Raw genomic sequence first — 21,963 nt, forward strand, 5'->3', positions numbered from 1 at the left:
TAATGGCACTGAACACCAGAGAACCTTCCAACTGCGAGTTGCAGTCACTGTGTCAGTGGAAACAATGAATCACAGACGTGCAACCTGGGATGAGTTGTGGCAGCACCTTGCGTGTCACCAATGTGTCATGTGACATGGCTGTCGCCATGGTGAGGCTCCATGTTCGGGAAATGTGTTAAGTCTCATAGAAGGCACCCAGCCATCCCCCAACGTACCCATGCTCGGGAATGTATACTGAAATCTTTCTACTGCCGGGAGCATTGTGGTTGGCTTCCTCGCTGGGAGTCTTGCTGGAAGCGGGGCGGGGGGTGGGGGTGTCACTTGGGGAAAGCTGCGAGAAAATCAAGTGCAGCATCCCCAATGACTGTTGGGGGACGTGGGGGGCCCCAACACAGCCCGAAGAGCAGGATCTTTAAAAATAATCAATCAATTCTTTCCATGGGATAAAAGCGGGCTATCCCAAAAAGGGAGGTAATTTTTATGTTGCTTGTTTCATTGCTGTGTGTTCAAACAAGAGGTAAGGCTAAAGACATCAAAACCTCCACAGTGTCTTGGGTAGAACAGAAGCATTATATGGATTGAGGAGATACAGATGAATCACCCTAGTCACGTTTACCAAAAAGTCCTCCTCTTGGGCTTTTCTCACCGGAGTCTCCCACTTTACCCTAGCACTGCTTCCGTCACCTGAAAGCAGGAATAAAAACCATAAGAGACTCCCCCTTGTGAGGACTGAGGGATCCCCTTGGGGACTGAGCAGAGGATCTGACGCATGGGAGTCACCCAGGAAGCTGCGACCACAGGTTCTAGAACCACGGCTGCATTGATCACTTCTCCACAGCTACCCGGCTTGGCGCAACGGGAAGCCTGCTCCTGTGCTCCAACTTCAAGGGAAGATGTGGGACTCTCCAGCAACAGTTTTCTTTACGGGCTGGCTTCCCGAATTTGGAATTTAAGAAGAGGGCTAAGAAAAGTCAGAATGTTTCCTTCTCATGTGATGAAGACAGTTTTGTCAAAAAGAGGCACCTTCAAGTGAATTAGATAGAAATGTAGACACATAGAAAAAAACAGGCCTCTGTCGCTTCGGGTGCTGTGAGGAACCAGCAAGACGGTTACAGGACACCTCAAACGCAACAGAAGGAACACCTGAAGGACCAAAGGATCTTTAGCCTGGAGAAGGCTCGAGAAGGACCCATGGCCGATGTGGAAATAACTGATGGGCGGTCATGTAGAACAGATGGGTTTTGTAGAAGCTCAAGGAATCAAGCCAAACAAGTAAGCGGCAAGACCATGGGTGGTAGATTTTAGTCCAATTTAAGAAAGAACTGTCCAGCCCTAAGGTTTGGTCAGAGATAAAATGAACTTCCTGAAAGATGCTAAGTTCAACATCCCAGAGTGACGCAGATGGTCTGGGTGTTTATGTAGCAGCAACGAAGCCTCAAAGATTTAGGCACAAGAACCATAGGCACGGCAGTGAGCTTTAGTATGCCTTTGAACGCTAAATACCTAAGAGTCTTTGAAGGTATGTGACACATAGGTACATACACATACACACAAATACATAAAATTCACATCCTGGGACACAGTAGAAAGATAACAGCAAATGGGCTGTAATAATCCAAAAGCACATTTTTTTTATTTAGGGCAGAGTTTAGAGCTCATAGATCCCTGAATCATTTGCTGAAATTTTACTACATGCCAACCCTTTCGTAATGCTCTTTGTGTATTAATTAATTTAATCCTACAATCACTGATGAGTTGGGTACTACTATCACTCACATTTCAAAGGCAAGGAAACTGAGGTACAGAACAGCGTCGTAACTTACCAAAGATTCTAGTGTTAGTAAGCAGCAGAGCCAGGATTCAAACCCAAGTAGTCTGGCCAACATCCTGTGTTCTTAATCACCACATTTAGCTGTTTACTACACATTAAAGGTTCTACATCTTGGCTCTGGATCATGGAATACGTTTATTTCTCATTTAATAAAAAAAATAAAATAAAATATCCCTTTGCAAGGCTTTCAACCTAATTCTACCTTTGCTTTGTTCTCTCTGTCACTTCCTACAATTTTTTATTACAATGGACATTTCTATGAAAACATATTTGTTTCTTGGAGGTTCATCTTTTCTCGATGTTATTCCCCAGATGCAGTAACAATACCTTGGTTCACAAATTATGGTGTGCCGAAAATCAGAAACTATTTTCCCTTTCCATCCCAGCCAATTTTATCATGATAGTTGATAGCGAAACACTCCTCTAGATTAGTCTCCTGTACCTTTCTTGAAAAACATCTTTTTCATTTCTCCTCCTTGGTCATACATTTTTTCCTTACTCAATGCTGTGTTAAAACTTTGCCTCCATTTTATTAAAATGCCCCACTGCCCGAATTCACTCTTGCCTATGTTTACCCCTGCTTTGACTTCCCTCACCTGTTGACAAAAGACTAAAATCTTCAATAAAAAGTAGAAACTCTAATTGAAGACATCTTCTTCCCAGAATGCCCACACTCTTTTTTTTTTTAAACCATTCTTACCCTCCAGAGATTTCTTTACAGAAAATCACACGACATACATTATATGTCTCCTGGTCTCCACTTCCCTCACAACAAAGTCAGGGACACTTCAAAGAAAATTTCCTATTCTTATCATTCAATACCACCTCTCACAGTTTTGCTGTCCCCAAGAATCACTTGTACAATGATTTTTGTATTTTTCTTTAAATGTCTCAATTTTATTAAATGTTTCCCTGAAGGACTATCAGCTGAGATACCAGACCTGATGTGTGGTAGTATTTTGTTGCATTTTGAATATAGAATACATATTAAAATAATACCGCTTAGATCTTCAAAAATGTTCATCTGTGTCTCCTAGCAAACTCATCTCAAATTTTGCTGGTGATATATACAAAACTCTTCAGAAAATGCTTGTATTGAGGAGAATACAGACCTCAAGCCATTTTCGAAGTCTACTTTTCTTCTTTGACTCGTTTTCTCTTTCACTCTTGTACCCCTAGCCTCACTTATAGTTCTCTTGTTTGAAATACAGGAAGGGAGAGGGGTCCCCCCACCCCGCCACTACATCTCCCTCTAAATCAATGAATAATCCAATCACACAGGAGAGTTTGTCTCAAGATGAGATTTAAACAGAAGACATTATTACTTCATCAGAAGCTAAAGAGCAAATGATCCAGCTGAAGCATCAAACGAGAACAAAGAAGGGAATCCTTGGCATGGCTTCGTGCGTTTGCTTCTTTAGTCTAGGGCTCAGCAAACCACAGGCCCCGGAGGTCAAACTGAACCTGTTGCCCTTGAGCTAAGAATAGTGTTGATGTTCTTTCAGGGTTGGGAAAAAATTAATATGACGACTTGGTGTCAAGCGGAAATTATACAAAATTCAAATTTCACTGTTCTGTCAATAAATTTTATTGGAAACACAGCCATGCCCACTTGTGCAAGGTCCGGCTGTGGCTGCTTTCACACTACAGTCGCTGTGACAGAGCCTGGGGTGTGGAGGCTGAAATACTGACTATCTGGCTCAGAAAAAGTTTGCTGATCCCTGATATGGACGAAGAAGTTCTCTGAGGCTTTTGCCACCACACACATACATGAGCATTCTTTTGAGTTATAAAAGCTGCCCACCCTACTTCCTGCCCCCCACAAAAAAACAAAAACAATAACAAACAAAAAAACCCAAAAACCAAAAAAGCCAAGAGTAAGACAGAAAGCATAAGGAATCTCCATGTATTCAGCACCAAGATCAGATCAAAGCTTCCGTTCAGACCTGCGGCATGGCCTAGAAGACAGATACCCACCGGTCGGCACCGTGTGGGCTACGCGCCCCGCTGCCTCATTTCTCATGCGATTCTGAGGACTATTAACCGTCCTAAGAGTAAATGATCCTGATTCCTTTTAAAGCTGCAACATTAGTAACAATTAAAAGGCTGCCAACCACCCATACACAATAACTTTCTTGTACTTTAATATGCATATCCATGGCCTGATTATACCAGCGTGGAGAGATTGACAGGAAAAGCTGAGTGTCATGGCTCCAAAGGAGACACTACATTGATCAGTAAATAATACACGTTTTTTGAAACTGTCTAACTGCATATTTACACTTGTCAACTCTCATACACTTTGGTGACAGACTTCTTTTTCAAACATCTATGTAACAAATTCTAATACTGATTTTTAAAATGTTTTTAATAACTACCCAAAAACCACACACACATTTAGAGTGTATAAGGTTTAAATTATATCCACCGAAGAGTGCCACCTGGAGCATTAATTGCTGCATCTTAACCATTCCCGGGGACATCCGTATATTTGCAAATGTCTCAAGAAAAGGTTAAAATGCAGTTGCAAGTAACCGATTTCTTGTGCTTACAAGATGCCAGGCATTGTAATGAAGGACTTCGCAGCCAAAAAGGTAAATCCTACCATTGCCCCCTTTTGACAGCCTTGAGGAGGATACAGGACTTGGCCATGGTCACACTATTAGTGAGACCTGGGACCAGGACCTTAGCCTCTCTGCTCTAACTTCAGACACCATGCTCTCCCTCACCCACAGCAGGCTGTGGAGACCTGTATTTAACAGGTTTCCCAGACAGCCCTTAGAGATCGCCCTTTGAAAACCATGGCCCCAAGCACTTGGGGGAAGAAGGGAATGAAGTCAATGGGTCCTCAGTTCAAGTCCCGTCAACTTCCCTCCAAACACTACCCAAGGGAAAATGAGAGAGAAGATCTGTAACAGGTGTATCATAGCCCCTGGCATGCCACATAAGCTCACTTCCAACAGCTACTAAACGACTATCATTCTTTATAGGTCACAGAAAGCTTGTATATCAGGTAAAGTCGTTTTATCTATATTGTCCAGAAAATTGCTTCAACTCTTAGCCAACTAGGTTAGCATCTTCTTGCCCTAAGACTCCACAGCAATTAAATTACACCAGCAGGTGAGAACTGGCAAAGGTGGGGCGGGACACAGGGGAGCAGAGACGCAGTGATAAACCAGTGACTGGTTTATTAACCACTAGACTAGACAATGAGCTAGACATACCCCTTACCCCCCACCCACATACAATTTGTTTTATTACAAAAGTAGTCAAATTCATAAAGAAGTGGGGAAAATAGCATAATGAGCCCCATATACCCACCAACCGGATTCCAAAATATCCAGATTCTGCTCCATTTGTTCCTTCCTGGAGATTTGTAAAGGAAATCACACGTGAAAGGCCATTTCACCCTTATACCACCTATTAGGCAAATCTTTAAAAAAATATGGAGAGGAAAAACGCCCTCAATAATAACTGAAAACACGTCATTAAAAAAAAAAAAAACAAACAAACAAACAAAAAAAAAACAATTCCACAGAGCATCGCTGAGACCGACCTGCTGGCCATCTAGCCTGAACATCCATCCCGGAAGGGCAGTTGTCCCTGGAGGCCACAGACAAGGGGCCTAAATAACCTGACAAAGAGGCAGCACTTGACCTTTCCCAAGAAAGAGACGTGGGCACAAAATTCCAGCGGCCAAGGTTCTCCCTTCCCGCACCCATTCTCTGGAGCAGCCGGCCTGCTAGCTCAGTGTGGTCGGCTCATACTGTACAGAGGGACAAAAAAGTCATCTGCTCAAATGTGAGGGACTCCAAGAGCGGCCACTACCAGGAGCATCTTTACCTGAGGAAGAGAACCGAAGGAAGCACACGACACCGAGCCCACCGGCAGGGTTCCGGGAGACTTTAGATGGAGGAAAAGGCCAGTAGGTAAGGAATATTTTTGAAAAAAAAAATTTTGGAAGAAGTTATTTCCTTTTATATCACCAGTTCTATAAAAATCCTGTTTGTATATTAAGCTGCAGTTTCAAATGAGTTGGATTCCAATTTCTTCCATAAAGACAACTAACTATAAGCTACAAAATCTTCCCTGCCTAAATGAACTAAAAGGGCCTTCACGAACCACAGAAGGGGAGGAGGCAGCATGCCCTCTTGGAGAAGACACAAGCTTTGAAACTGGCCCAACTTAAGGTAAACCCTCTTTATAAAACTTGCTACGTGATCCTGAGCAGGTGACCAAGCCACTGGGCTTCCCTCTTCACAACAATTCAACCAGGGGCACCTGGATGGCTCAGGAAGTTAAGTTTGGACTTAGGTCATGATGGCAGGGTCCTGGGATTGAGCCCCACATGGGGCTCTGCATGCTGCTCAGAGTCTGCCCGACATTCTCTCTCTCCCCTCCTCTGCCCCCTCCTCCACTTTTCAGTGCTCTCTCTCCCTCACTCTCAAATAAATAAATAAAATTCTCAAAACAAACAAACAATAAAACCAAAATAATAATATCCAGGACACAGAGACACTGTTAGAATTTTTAAAAAGATAACTAATGTGATATCCAAGCCACTGTAGGAAAACGTAACGCCTCATGAATGGGTGCTATAATTGTTTGTGACAAACATCACTAAATCTCACAGAACACAAAGAGGGATGAGAAAGATTTCATCACACGACCCTATTCCAGTCAACCCGTTGGAGCTGCGGGGAACAGCATGTACAGCAAATCCAAGCGCCACCATCAGAATAGACCATGAAGGGTCCCACTGATTTTGTCATTCTTGAGTAAGGCCAACTGTATCATCCTATAGACATGCACTGAGAGGTTAACAATTCATGTGTTCACCTACCATCACTTTTCAGAACTCTGGTTCCATGACCAACACAACACAAATAGTCAAACAAAATGTTGAAGTGAAATTAAAATGTAAATTAACTAAATGGTGCTTCAATGCACTAATTGCTCATTTTTCTTTAAGAAGGAATTAAAATGATGGCAATTCTCAACAGGGTACCTCAGCAGCCTGCACCCAGACTTAGTGGAAATTTCCTTCTCTTAGTCTCTGTGCATTGCTTGAACCAAGTTAACAGAAAACAGATTATTTTCAAAAACAACACGCAATGTAACTTAAGTTCCTAGAATTTTACATCACAGAAGGTATCATTTGAAATATAATAGTTGAATGCGTTCCTCCCTGGTACAGCTTGCTTCAGTGTATTGATAAAAACCAAGATTAATATGCAAAAGGAAATTGCAAGGAACTTGCCCTGCACGGGTCAGCACCTGGTACATGCGGGTGCCCCTCCCTTTGAGAAAGCAACTACACTTGGAGAGTGAGAGTCTGGGTTTCATTCTCACCCCACCACTTCCTTGCTAGGTTTTAGCCTCAGCTGATGCACAGGTAATAAGAGGGTGAGAATGGTCTCTTTTTTATCTTTTCCAAAGCTATAGAATTAAAAAAAATTTTTTTTTAATTAAAAAAACCTACAAAACTATAATGCTTCACATACGTAACACCAAAACCAGATGAAAGGTGGAAAATAAACTACTTCACATCATACAATTATGGCAGACGCATGTTAAAAACCCAACGGTTACATAACCGGATAACTGCTAAACTTGTGTGTGTGAGAGTCTCTCATTAAGAGAACAAACATACACTGCTTAAACACTGGATGCCAGGTATCCAGGTAAGTATTGGGTATACAAAGAAAAACTACAAAGACGGGTCAAAAGTCACTTGCCTGACATTACTGTGTTTGTACTTGTGTCTATGGTGAATGGGTACACTTGCCTACAGGAACTTAAGCGGAGTAATTCTGAGGTCGCATCAGCACTCAGCAGAAGACAGACTGTGATCAATTAGTGATGTCTGTCAAGGACGCAGGAATGGGCAGGAGTGGGGAAAATGTAAGATCCGAAGTATGTCAGGAATGTTCGCCACCCTTGATTTAGGCAAGGGATGTGAGGCTTTGTGTAAATGTCATGGGAACAAAAGCCTGCCCGCTACATTAAAAGTTTACTCGACAGTGAATTTGTATGTCCAGAAAAATGTGTGTATAATCCCATAAGGGGCTTAGAGGGGAATGGAACATATCTGCAATATAAATGCAGATTACCTTTATTACAAAATTGGATCATATTCTCATTCCTAGACTAATTTCCTATATCATAAAACCTATATTCAATTTTATAAATAGCATACACCAAGAATCATAAATTCAGTTAATGCAGAAATTTAACAGATTTTTTTTTTAATAAAAGTGAGAAAAGGCTGTTTTCGAGCAAGTATCTGAAAGGACAGAAAGGGCTCTTTCTTTGAAGATATGTTTTTCCCTCTGACTCTACCTCCTTGGGGATATAACTAGAGAAGAAATAAATTTCACAGCTAATATATATGAAGTAACATGTTTAACATTATCCAATGAATTTATATCTACCTACACCATATAAATTTATCTCACATAAACTGTCATCTCCAACAGAATTCATTAAAACAATGTTATAGCTTCTGAATTAAATGCACCCTTCTAATTGGAATTTAATCTTACAATAGTAGTGGGTTTTATTTTCTAATTGACAAACGGAATAATTCATTACTTTGTCTCACAGTTCTGTCTGAAGAATTAGAAAGTAAACGTGACCTAGGTGTTGGCTGGCCACTTCTGTGCAGTACACGGGGGCAGGGGAGGGAGGCGGGCAGTGGAGTTTCCTTCTTCATCCTCAGAACTCCTTGGGTTGCTTATGGGCAGGAAAAGGATGGACACTCTCACTCTCACCATCCTGAATGACTAGATTACTAATATATTCCATTACCGCCACGTAAATGTCATGTTAATTTCTGATCTTCATCAAGCCAGACAATGGTTTCCACCTTGGCCCCTGGCCAATTAGCTGTGTGGAAAATATTCAGCCAATTACGTTACTTCTATTAGGTTAGGGACTGGAGAGAAAGGCAAAATAAACGCCTCGAAAATACTTGGGAGATAAAATGTAAGTTGACACTGTCTTCGCATGCTGGAGCCCAGTTATACAATCTGATAGGCAGCTGTCAGCACTCATAACCGCTTATTAAATCTAGCCTCTCTTTATGGCGTGAGTGAAGATCTGTATTTTTACCAATATTAGGTTCATCGTGTTATGAAAGAGACCAAAATACTTAAGATCATTCACTCCAGCTTATAAAACATATTATGTAGTTTATTAAATTGTTAAAATTACTTTTCCAAACTCAAAATTTCAGGGCCTGGAAGTTGAAGCACAACAAAGTGGCTCTGCCCACTGACAGGTTCCAGCACAAGACAGCTCAGGAGGGGAGCCCATCAGACAGCTTTCCAGTCCCAAAACACCTGCTACCTGCCCCCACCTCTTCCTGGAAGCTGTACCACCACTACCGCACCCCAAACCCCATGACCAAAAAAAAACAAAAAAAAACACTCAAATTTTATACAAAAGCAAGGAACTCCCAGCCAAAACACAGCCCATTCTCAAGTCGTAAGAAGTGGGAAGAAATATTTCCTATGGTTTTCCCTTATCCGAGAAGGTTAAAAGCTAGGAATTTCATTATGACAGAGATCAAACAAGGAACTGTGGGTCAAGAAGGAAAAACAATCGATGACAAAACAATGTCACATGGTGCTGCATTCTTACACTGGATCCTCCAGCAGAAGACAGCTTACTGATAGGGAGTGGGCAATGCCAAGACAGAGACTGAATAACAAGCCAGCAATGCGCCATCCCTACTCCACTCTGCTCAGGAAAACTCTATATGCAAATCCAGACTGTTATTATCACATTTATTAATAACACTGTGGCTAACTGCCTATTAAATATGCAGCAGACTTAACCGCTCTCTACTCCGGGAGCCTCGTGATGTGCATCAGACAGGTATCCATACCAACTTCAGCTTCACGCCAGGGAAACAGGAGCCAACTCTGATTCCCTGCTGGCGAACGGTGGCATTAAAGAACCATCCCAAAGAGAGACCTCAAGCGCTCAGCCTGTCCTTCCTCTGTTATCTTGCACCTAAAGTAATTTACTAAGCAGGCATGGTTATCACCAACATAAATTGAATATATTACCCATTTTCTGGCTTTAAGAATTTGCCACAATGATCTATTTGTGCAAACCTTTCCTCATATGAGTTCACTTGCCTTGCATGTGAGGGCAGCAATGTACTGTTCTGGTTGCCTGGCCCCCATGACTGTGACTCTGTCTACCATGAGGACACTCAGCGTGAAACACTGCACACAGAATTAGAGTTTATTCCAAGCCCGAAGACTTCAAATTATCAGTGGTAACCATCAATGGGCGCTTCTTTTGGTTACTTGAAAAACTGTAAGGTTCTAAAAGCCACAGGGCTGTGAATATATTTTTGACAATGAAAGGACTAACTAAATGCCAGATACATAATACACAGGAAGTCGGGTTATTGCATCACAGAGGAAGAGAATTAGTCCTCTGGGCAAACCTTGGAGGTGTACTTTGAGGAAGAAGAGGGTTGAAAATCAGAACAAATGCTCCAGCTCATCAGAGCTCAGGGACTTCCACTTCCTACGAAAAATATAGTGAAGGGACGTTTACTACCATCTGATAAATACAAAACACTTCCTTAATATAAAAACCTGGTATTCGACAAGACCATCTTATCAATTCAAAAGAGAGATCATTTTCATTATAGTTCTTGAGTCTGATTTCTCAAATAGCCTCACCCAACAAAATTAATGAATAAAATGAACCCTGTCTTTAATAAATCCATTCATGTGGTTTTGTTAAACTTCATACATCAATTTTATGACCATGAAATTGAGTCAGGCTTTCTCAATACTGGAGACAGAGATGACAGGTAATCTCATGTCTGAGTTTGTTACTATTTCAGTAATTTCAGAATTCCAACCACTTCTATTAATTCTCCTGTGTATCTGAGGCAGGCCCTGGCTTTTGTCTCAACTCAACCCGGATCTGCAAAGATGTAACGTTTCATAATGCTTGCTACCTGATCACTTACCAACAGACCATCCGCAGAAGTCTATCATAGCTATGTAGCAGTGGAAAACTCTCGAAGCAACTTCACAGGTGAGAAGTCAAAGTACTTCCCAACAGCATCCAAGGAATATGAGGGAGGATCTTTATCAGCTCTAAATTCCATGACTCTGCTAACCATTTCATTTTGGTGTGGACATCCTTGCCTCCTGTGTTACTATTTACTATTTGCCTTATTTCTTGCCAAGAAGGAATAATGTCAGGAAGATAGAAGACTTCGTGTTTCCTCTATCTGAAGCTTCAGCAGAATGGAGTAACAAAACAGCCCAAGCAGAAGTGAATTTTAGAGCTCACAGGTTCTTTGTGGATCAACTAGTCAATACTAACTGTTTTAAGTGCTTCACTAGGGCTCCTTTTTTTTTTTTTTTAACTTATGACATGAGAAGGTCAAATTGGTCTCTAACTATAAAAATCTTTGGGGTACATGGCTCAACTTGATCTTAGCTCAGGTCTTGATCTCATGGTCCTGAGTCAAGCCATACACTGGAACCCAGAGTACAGCCCACTTTAAAAAATAGATAAAATCTTTTCGAATCTGTCCCAATAACTAAATGCATAACAATTTCTTAAGAAGACACTTATCAGAGAACTTTTACGCAGCTGCACAGGCTGGATGTCTCAACCTCTATTAACAGAAAAACTAGAAAAAAGATCCTTAAGGACAAAAGAAGTAGGCTCCAGTTCCAACCAGGCCAAGCACTTAGACATCTCAGTTAGACTCTGTGGGCTTCGGCTGCTCCATCTATTAAATGTGGGCATTTAAACTGACAATTTCTAGGGCCTTGTCAGCACTGACAAACAGGGTACTCTAACCCATCTGCTTCGTTGTAAATGTAGGAAATCACAACAGAGACTAACCCGCCCCATGTCAGGTAACTATTGGACCTCCCAATTCCAACATAATGTTCTTCCTCCCTCAATACCCTTCCCTCCATAAAAGGAATCTGTTTCGAATGCAATCATACTAAGACAAAGGACATGGAGTTTATGCCAATGGTTCTCTCATCATTAAGTGCCACTGAATGCAAAACCTGAAACGAAATGGCTCCCCTCAAAGGTGACCTCGTCCTACGACAAAGCCACCACTGAATGATGTCAGACTTTTTATCTGGAACACCTGGCCTCGACCAATTACTTTCTCTGACAAAGGCAAGTCACAATTGCTTGCTCGTTGCTGTGAGAGAGACGCTGATTGCCGAAGAACGTGGCAGATGCTATCAAATACAGAAAACACGTGTGAGAGAGAAAGATCATCACGTCCCTCCTGCCCTCCCCTAACGATTACAATGAGTAACTTGCTGAGGTGAACAATGACTGAGAAAAATGCTCATAAGTCTTTCTGAAAATCTTTGAGAGCCCACAGCAGTTTTCTCAAGAACCCTCTTCATGGGGAAAGCTGGGGATGAGACCTTCTTAGTGAACAAATCAGACCTAAATTCCCTCTGAAACTCAAGATGAGATCATTATACTTGTAGTCCATGGTGATTCATTGTTTGCTGAGTGATTATAAGACCAAAAAAACAATTATTCTTTTATGCGTGTGGATCATATGAATTAAAATAAAATGCACATAAACAAACAAAAAAAAGTTCTCCCATGTCCTGTGGTGCCTCTCACAAATCCTCAGATCATTCCAGGAGTTATCCGAGAGGGTTACAGCAGAAAACAACAGCGGAGCTGCTTTCTTCTTTCAAGATGAGAATCTCACACCCTCAGTGTGCCATTGTTCTGATGAACTTAGGACTTCTGTGAGTTTCCTGCACTGTGTGTGACCCCTGCAGCCACGTATCTGTCTTGTGAATTTTCAAATACTCATAAACATGCACTTACCCTTTTGGCCAGCAAGCATCACATCCACCCGTTCATGGTTGACAGCAAATCAGAGAAGGGATCGAAGCCCTCACCATCGCCCAGATGTTTTTTTTTTTTTTTTTGGAAACTGGAATTGTCAGCAAAAGGTCCTGGGACACTGCAATACAAAAATATTTTTTACACATAACTAAGATGTAGCGTCTAAAACCACCACTTCCTTAAACTTGAAAACAGCAAAGCAGACATAGAATCTAGAGGTAGGGGAAAACACCTTTAAAATGAGGGTATATCAATATATCAAATGTGATGCTGTCAAATATGAACCGGAAATACTGTTTTGAAAGATGCGTTTACCAATGACTTCAACATATACACCAAAAGATTGTTGTTTACTGCAGATCTTGTGCAAAGTATTTTACTTTTTTTTTTTTTAAGATTTTATTTATTTATTTGACAGACAGAGATCAAAAGTAGGCAGAGAGGCAGACAGAGAGAGAGAGGAAGAAGCAGGCTCCCCGCTGAGCAGAGAGCCAGATGGATGCAGGGCTCGATCCCAGGACCCTGGGATCATGACCCGAGCTGAAGGCAGAGGCTTTAACCCACTGAGCCACCCAGGCGCCCCTTTTACTTACTTTAGCATTAAAAAAATACCAGGTCCCATTATAGAGTGCTCAGGTCACAAGAAGGTGTTTTAACTCAAATATTATATGGATAAGTATACCATTTCCTAGTAAGTATCTTTTCCAGAGGATGAAAATAAATGAAAATTTAAATAATACTATCTTAAAATTCTTTTTAAGCAATCATGAACCTCATTTCTCCTCCAAAATATTTCTAAAAATGTCTATGAGTTACTTAAGGAGCAAGACTCAGGGAGATATTTCCCCCAAGAGGGAACATACCCATGTCATGGGCAGGTGGTCCCAGTGGAAAAGCCTGAATGCTGGACCTGATCTCGTCACCAGCTGTGTGGACCCAGGAAAGCTATTGAATATCTCAGGATTCCAGCTATTTCATGGACAAGGTCAGGGCAGTAACTCATGTTCCCCAAGTCCCTTCCACCGCTTAGCTTTGTTCAGGGTTTTCGATAAAGAATACTTATTCCAAATAAGCTAAACTATTTGCTTCTCTTTTAAAAATTCTTGATCAAAAAGATTTTTATCACGTACCATTCTTATGTCGATCTGCCATCAACGCTGAAGATGCGCTACAGGCAGAAGGCTTTGCACATGCACAGAAGAATTCTCACCCTGGCACCAGTGCCCGACCCTGGTGAGCTGCCCCCCCCTCGGTGGCTGACAGCACCCCTTGGGTGCCCACAGAAGGCTTCCATTTCTCTCCACAAAGGACAGCTCCAACTACTATGGCCGTCTGCCCAAATGTATTGGCACCTGAGAGTTTCTCAAACATTTGTGTGTACAAGCAAAAAAGAAACGGGCTGAGACTGTTTACCATGTTGAGGATAAAAACCAAACTTCTCTCTGTGGCCTACAAGGCCCTGCAAATTGGTCACTTTCTACTTCTCTGCCACTTCCAGCCACCAACCCAATCCCCAACTACAAGTTACAGTGGCCTCCCTTCCATTTCAAGCAAGCTGTGTTCTTCTGTCCCAGGGCTGGAGCACAAGCTTCTCCCGCTACCTGAAATGCCCTGAGCTCACTCCTTACACAAATGGCTCTTTCTCTTCACTGGGTCTTAGGGGCAAAGGCCACTTCAAGAAGGCTGTCCTGCCTACCTACTTAGGCTAGATCCCTGGTTACTCTCAGTAAAATCATCCTATTTGCTTTCTCCAGAGCTTTGGTCGTAATCTATAAACTTTTTTCTCACTTATTCACTGGTCTTCCCCACTTGAATCTAAGCCCCATAAGATAAGGGGACTTCTCTGTTTTATTCTCTCACTCTACTCCAAAACTTGAGAAAAATGCCTGGCTCATGGCAGGCACTCCAGACAGATCCACCAGATCAACAAATGAATCAACAATCGAAAAGAATTCATTCTTCAGCAGCCTACAAAAATGTAATTGCTAGGGACTGAAAACCCACTATGTGCTGGATATGGTTTTAAGTATTTTACCACAGTTCTTTCATTTACTTCTATTCTTACAGCAAAGTTCCTGGTAGACAATGTTATAAGCTTAATAAGCAGGTAAGAAAACGCAGGCACAGTCTTAGTAACTTGGCCAAGATCACACAGTAGCAGGGCTTTGACTCCACAAAGTGGGCGCTCATGAGCACTCTGTATTTTTCCAGCCAATACAGTAAGAGAAACATTTTGAGTGCCTACCTTGTGCTCGACACCCTTCTGACAAAAGCTCGCTGGAGGGTCTTGTAGAAAATACTCAGCCTCCCTGACCCTGAGCTTCCTGCTTCACACAGGGGAAGCTGAGGTCCCCGCACAACGACCAGGCAGACAATGCAAGTGAACAAAACGGACCAGGTGTAAGGAATAGGGGGCAAGGCACAAGGACGCAAATTGGAAAAATTTTTCATCTTAAAGAGGGCAGCCAGTGCCTGCCACAATCCAAGTGTTGCCAGAGCGGAACAGAAGTCCAGGCTTCACGAGCTTTCAACTGTATGAAGGAAGGCAGTGATCTAGGTTACTGTTTTGTGAAATTTCATCATTTTTCAAAGATAGCAGCAAATCTTTTAACAGCACCCATGAAAAAGGAAAGGAAAGGAAAAGGGAAGGGGAAAGAAGGAAAGGAAGGGAAGGGAAAGGCAGGAAAGGAGAAAGGAAAGAGACAGAGAAAGGAGAGAAAGAACAAACCTACAAGTCCTGTGCCAAATGACTGCTGAAGTCATGCCATGCCTGTGAGTCTAGAAGGATTCTGAAGCGCAGAGAAGCTGTACAGCTGAACACAGAAAAACAGAGTAGGTATCTAGACAAGTAAGGGCATTCCAGAGGAATTATCTTGAGCAAGTTTTAGAAGGAACTGGAAGATGCGGTGGAAAAGGCATTTCACAAAACCAGAATGTCAAATTCAGAGGCTTGGAGGTGGGGAGGAGAAGGCAAGTCACCCCAAGAGACAGCAGGGAGGAGGGAGGGCTAAAGGGAGAGTTCGTGGAGCTTTTCTTTTCATTTATGCTTGAAGAAGCTATAGGTTCCCACCTAAGACACAGGCTGGGCAAACAGTGTCTAAGGGTATACTCATTAGTGCTGTCTTGCTTGATATCCTACAACATGGAAGTTACCAGGCACAGGTGAGAATAAAAAACCATGGGGCCCCTGAGTGGCTCAGTCGGTTAGGCATCCAACTCTTGATCTCGGCTCAGGTCCTCATCTCACAGGTTGTGAGTTTGGGCCCCATGCTAGGTGTGAAGCCCACTTAAAAAAAAAAAAAAGAAAGAAAGAATACTAAAAACTGGGGCACCTGGGTGGCTCAGTGGGTTAAGCCTCCGCCTTTAGCTCAGGTCATGATCTCAGGGTCCTGGGATCGAGCCCCACATTGGGCTCTCTGCTCAGTGGGGAGCCTGCTTCCCTTCCTCTCTCTCTGCCTGCCTCTCTGCCTACTTGTGATCTCTCTCTCTGTCAAATAAATAAATAAAATCATTTAAAAAATAATAAAAATAAAATAAATTAAAAACTAAAAATAAAAATAAAAACAAAGAAACAACTACCATTACAGTTTGTGGAACAATTTGGGGTTTTTTTTGTTGTTGTTGTTTTAAGGGTCCAAGAGACCCAGAACTGAATTCTATCTCAATCAAGCTCTACAACTCTAACCAAACTACTATATAAATAATACATACTATAATTCTTATATATATCTGCTGTACATATCTATAAAATACATATACCATAAAAATACACATACACTAGAATTCATACATTTATGTAATACATATATATATATACCTTTAAATACTATAAAATACGAGCTCTGTAGATCTAACCAAAATACTATATAAACAAGATATAGTGTAGTTTTTATATGTATTTAGAATATATATCCTATTAAGTACATTCTACATACACACATACACACTACATACAATACATACATATACACATACATATATGATACAAGCTCTCTAACTCTAACCAAACTCCAAACTCCAGAAACTAAAAAATACAGCCACTGAAATTTTTAAAAATCTAAAAATTAAAAAAAGAAAAAAGAAAAACAAGAGAAGACAGATATCCAAATAAATTACCCAGAAAACTACCCAGAGGCAAAAACAGTCTACCTAGAATTGTATACCCAGAAAAAAAAGATACCTTTCAAAAACGAGGATGAAATAAAGATCTTTTCAGACAAACAGAAGTTCATCACCTCTCTACAGGGACCTTCAGAAAGATGTATTTCAGGCCAAAAGAAAATGATTTCTCTGACTTAAGAAGAAAGGGGGAGCCAAAATAACGAAACCATGAGTCAATGAAAAATAAATGCATCAAAATGATGAGCGTGTCTCAAAAACAAAAATAACATTTCTTACATAAAAATAAACTTAAACGTCTGGCAGCACATCACATGTCCCCTAGCCCAGGTCCTTATTTACACGGCGACACCCCACCACCAAGGCCTTGCTCTGCAAACCTGAGTGTGCCATCCAGGGACATGGGCTTGAAATGCATATTACTGCCCCCATACCCAGTCCAAAGAGTCAGGGCCCAGGAATCTGCATTTCGGCCAGATGCCCCTAGGTAATCAGGATGAGGTTGGGTCCTTGCCACGCTATCCACCCCTTCAGGGCCAAGAACTCAGGGAGCCGGGGGCTCAGCTCCAGGAGGTCACAGGAATTTGCTGTCTTCCCCTTCGCTGCTGCCCCAGAAGAGCACCCTGGCTCCAGGGTCAGTAGCAGCCCTGCCTCAACCCTCCTAATCGGGAGCTGCAATAAATTAAAAGCCCATTACATTATTTTAGAGAAAAAGCCTAGAAGTGCTGAACTATTAATTGTGCCATATTCAATCTGTTTTCCTAGAGATTCGAAAAACCAGATTACCATCTTGGGGGTCATTATAAAGAATGAAGCTTTGCTCCCTTCCCATTTACATATTTAAAAATGCATATATTCTTGCAGTGGCTGCGACCCAGACTCCCCAGGTCCCTGCGACCACACCACAATCTAACCATGCTGAAAGAGGCCAGGCACACCATGGGGTCCTGCCTTGTTTTTTTTTTTTTTTTTTTTTTTTTAAGTAGAGGAACCAAAGCCCAGGGCCTGTGGTTGCAAAACAGCTCCACGAAAACAGGTAGAGACAGCCACAAAACAACCCTGGTGTTTACTTGTTTTGTTCTCCCCTGTTTATTTTTCCCTGAAGCAATCCTTGCTCGGTACAAAAAAGTCTGCAGGGAGCTGGGGAGAGCAGCTGTGGTTCCCTGAGGCCAAGACCTAGCAATCAAGTTGTTTACCAAACACTGCCAGGCACCGGGAAAACAACAAGCTCCCAGGCTGCATTTGCATCTGCTTTTCAAAAACAACCTCCGAAAAGTCTAGGGCCAGCCTGGTACTTCCTTGTATGGCTGAGGACAACTTGGAAATTAAAGGCACGAACGAACGGCATTAGCTATTAGCACCCGTGGCCTAACTGTAATGCATTATTCCATTTCTCTGGCATCCTAAGAAACCTCCTAAAAAAGGAGGGACTGGAAGTCTGGGGAGTGCAAAACAGTGGGTTCATACACACCACAAACTCCCGCCGGGCATTTCCAAGCAAGCTCCCAGCGGCCATCTCGGCAAACTCATCATCTGCTGACCATCCAACACGGCCGGATATCCCGCAGTGGTTCTCCATCTTGAAGAAGCACTCGCGTCCCCAGGAGGGCTAATAAAACACAGGTGGCTTGGGCCTTCCTTCCACCGGTGTGCCTAATTCAGGAAGCCCAGGGTGGGGCCTGAGAATTTCTAGAAAGCTCCCAAGTGAAGCTGGTGCTATTGGGGTTGGCACCACACGTTCAGTACCCCTCTTGGAGAGTCAGATGCCTCCTGGCCAGCCTGAAGACCTGGGAACCGCTCTGCCACCCTGACCTCTCCCATGGGTTATCTGAGTGAATATGGCAGTGTCAACTCAAAAGAAGTTCAAAAAACAAAATCCAGTGCATGGCTTTCCTCGTGCCTCTCCAGATCCTTTGCACAACATCCCCACCCCCACCCTGCTGTGTCCTGGAAGGCTGCCCCGTGTGGACGATATCAACAGGCACCCTGGCCTTCTGGCTTCCCAACCAACGGAGGTCTCCTCTTCGGAGGATGGAGAAGATGGGGCATTTCCAGCGGGGCTTCCTCCCGGCAATGCAGGTTGACAGAGTCCCTCTATGAAAGGTCACAGCTCCTGCCAGGGAGCCCTCTCCATAAAGATACAGTCTCCACATTCCAGTAACCACTACCTGTACTTCTCTAGGCCTCCCAGGCCCAGAAGAGGGAAAAGCCCCCCTTTTCCCAAGGGGACCCCAACACAAAACTCAAATTCAAAACTGGATTCCCCCCCCCTTGGTTTTAGACTGCTAAACCTGGAATTTCATATAGCCACGTAATGTAAACACGCATGTCTCTATGTACATAGACACACGTACACACACAAATGGACATACCTGTGAATGCACACACACACACAAATGTACATATGAATGTAGACATCCATAAATGTATGTGTTTACTTTTCTAGGCAGTTATATCTGATCAGTCAGAAGACCCAGAGCCCCAAGGCCAAGGCCAACTAGGGCAGTTCCCACGGATGTTCCTCAGGTCCCATGTGCTACAGGAAGCGCGGGCCCACTTTGTCTCATCAGTTATACAACCTGATGGGAAAGAGAGCATTTCTGAGAGCTTCAGTCCTTCTCTAATTTATTAACTTAGTTTCTTTTGTTGCAAATGGCACCAAAATAGAAAGGGAACAGAAGTGGGTGGAGCAGACTCCATCATCAGCTCCCAGGAGTGACTTTCTGACAATGCTGAACCTGGTTCAAAAAGCACATCGGCTGCAAAAAAAAGAAATTAAAAAATTAAAAAAATAAAAAATAAAAGAGGTGTGTGCGGTCAGCTCACAAATAAATGCTAATCTGCCTCAATTAATAAGGCTCAGAAAATAAGAACAAATAATACTTCTGTTCGGGGCACCTGTGTGGCTCAGTGGGTTAAAGCCTCTGCCTTCGGCTCAGGTCATGATCCCAGAGTCCTAGGATCGAGTCCCACATTGGGCTCTCTGCGCAGCTCGGAGCCTGCTTCCTCCTCTCTCTCTGCCTGCCTCTCTGCCTACTTGTGATCTCTGTCAAATAAATAAATAAAATCTTTAAAAAAAAATACTGTTTTTAAAACAATATTCACCTCAAATGTACCCTAAAGAAGCTTCTGTCAGAAGAGTTAAGTTCTAAGGTTCTAGTAAAAATGGACACAATTTAACCAAATGGGTCAACTACACCAACATTCTTGGCTTCAGCAAGCCCACCTGATTTCACTTCAATTAAATTCTCTATCGCTAACCACTGTGCTCTTGCTTAACTTTCACTAGCCAGGCTCTTTCAATGCATCAGAGGACTTGTTGGTATCTATGCTCAAAAACAAGCTTTTAAGTAAACCCACTAGATTAATTAGAACACATGGGGAATATGGTTTCCATGTAATCACTTTTCCAGTTCACTGAGACTCAACCAGAAACTTTCTGTGTTTGTTTATTGTTCTTTCTTCACTAAAAATCTTAACAATCCATTTAAAACCTGGAGGGTTGTCTTCCTGTGGCTTCTATCTGTCCCCTTGCCATGTCTCCTCAATAAGCAGCCTAGCTCATGTCTGAACACTGCCATGGAAGATGAGTGACTTCTGGAACCCCCTCTCCAAGGGTAAGGGGCACCTTAAGTATCCTGCTACCTTCTGCAACCCCAGAATCCCCTTTCTGTACTGGAGGAACTCCACTCATCCTTCACCTTGGCTCCAATGCTCACTTCTTCCCACTGCCCTCCTTTACCAACATCATCAAAAATCCAGAAACTTTCCTTTTTCCTTAAAGATACTCTTCTCAACTTTTCCCAAAGCCCTCTTCTCAACATCTCAGGACTTCAGGCAACCAAGTCCCTTTCTTAGAACCAAGGTACTGCTCTGCTAATAGCCCACCTTGCCCATCATCTGCCTGAAAGAAAAAAAAAAAATCATCCCTCTCCACTCTGATTCCTTCACCCTTCAAAAACCTTTTTTTAAAATTAGAGTCAGAGAGCGCAAGCGTGGGAAAGCACACATGCCACTAAGGCAGGGGGAGGGTGGTACAGAAGGAGACAGAGAGAGAGAATCTTAAGCAGGCTCCATGCCTAGCACAGAGCTCAACATGGGGCTGGATCTCACAACCCTGAGATCATGACCTGAGCTGAAACCAAGAGTCAGGTGCTTAACTGACAGAGCCACCCAGCTGCCCCAAAACCCTTCTTCTCATGAAGACATGAGAGGGAACCATTTTTCCCAGCCCAGCCATATGGTCTTTAATTCTAAGTGTCAAGGACACTCTTCCACACCTTTTCAGATATTTTAGTTTCTGGTTCCAAATTTCTGTCTAGATCCTTCCAATCTGGCCACTTCTATCAACCTCAATAGTCATGAAGATAGTCCTTCCAACAGCCTGGCTAATGTTTACATAAGGCCTGATACAAACAAGTCACTCAAAAGAAAAAAACAAAAAAAACAACTTTTCAATGAGTGAATACACATCTGGTTATCTTAACTTCTTTACCCTGAAAGCGTCCAAAGCCTTTGAGAAACTATACAGTGCCACAGCTTAAAACACAGGTTGTGGAACAGACCATGTATGTCCCATCCTAGCTATGCCACTTACCAGCTGCAACTCTGGGCAAGTTATACCTGAAAATTGGCATAATATTTGCCCATATTCAGTAAGGGCTCATTAAGTGCTAATGAACACTACAACTTCCTCTATACTTGAGGGGATGGCCAAAACTTGGATTTCAACATCCTTTAGAAACTGCTCCACCTCTAAGACCTTCAGTGATGAAATTCAGGAACAATTTCCCACTGGGCCACCTCTCACTGGGTCATTCCTCCTGAACTTGCTCCTGGACTGTACTGAGGCAAGCCACTGCCACCTCAAGTCTAAAACTCCTCACCACCCAACTTTCCCTTTCTAAGGCCCCTCTCTTTTATACCATCTAAGGCTCACGCCATAAAACTCAGTACCCCAAAATGCCCTGCATCACCCAGGATGCCCTTATCTTTTCTACCAACTTCTTATTCAAGCTATGTGGTTCCTTCACCAGAATAAGCAGGGTGAGGCAGGGACTGGGAATGACTGATGTTTTATATCCTCAATACCCACACTACAGTGTCTGGGACGGAAGGTTCGGACA

At 42.6% G+C, this 21,963-nt stretch overlaps 1 protein-coding gene across 1 annotated transcript in view; it reads right to left on the reverse strand.

Moving 5' to 3' along the window:
• LOC111143744 (forkhead box P1) overlaps positions 1-21,963 on the reverse strand; it is a 596,731-nt gene that overhangs the window by 481,624 nt on the left and 93,144 nt on the right. The window contains exon 3 of the mRNA XM_022497581.1: positions 12,698-12,836. The gene's annotated coding sequence lies outside the window, so the exon portion shown is untranslated. The remainder of the gene's footprint in view (positions 1-12,697; positions 12,837-21,963) is intronic.

Source organism: Enhydra lutris, unplaced genomic scaffold (genome assembly GCF_002288905.1).
Source record: "Enhydra lutris kenyoni isolate GAN:26980312 unplaced genomic scaffold, ASM228890v2 scaffoldscaffold10, whole genome shotgun sequence".
NCBI classification, from domain to species: domain Eukaryota; kingdom Metazoa; phylum Chordata; class Mammalia; order Carnivora; family Mustelidae; genus Enhydra; species Enhydra lutris.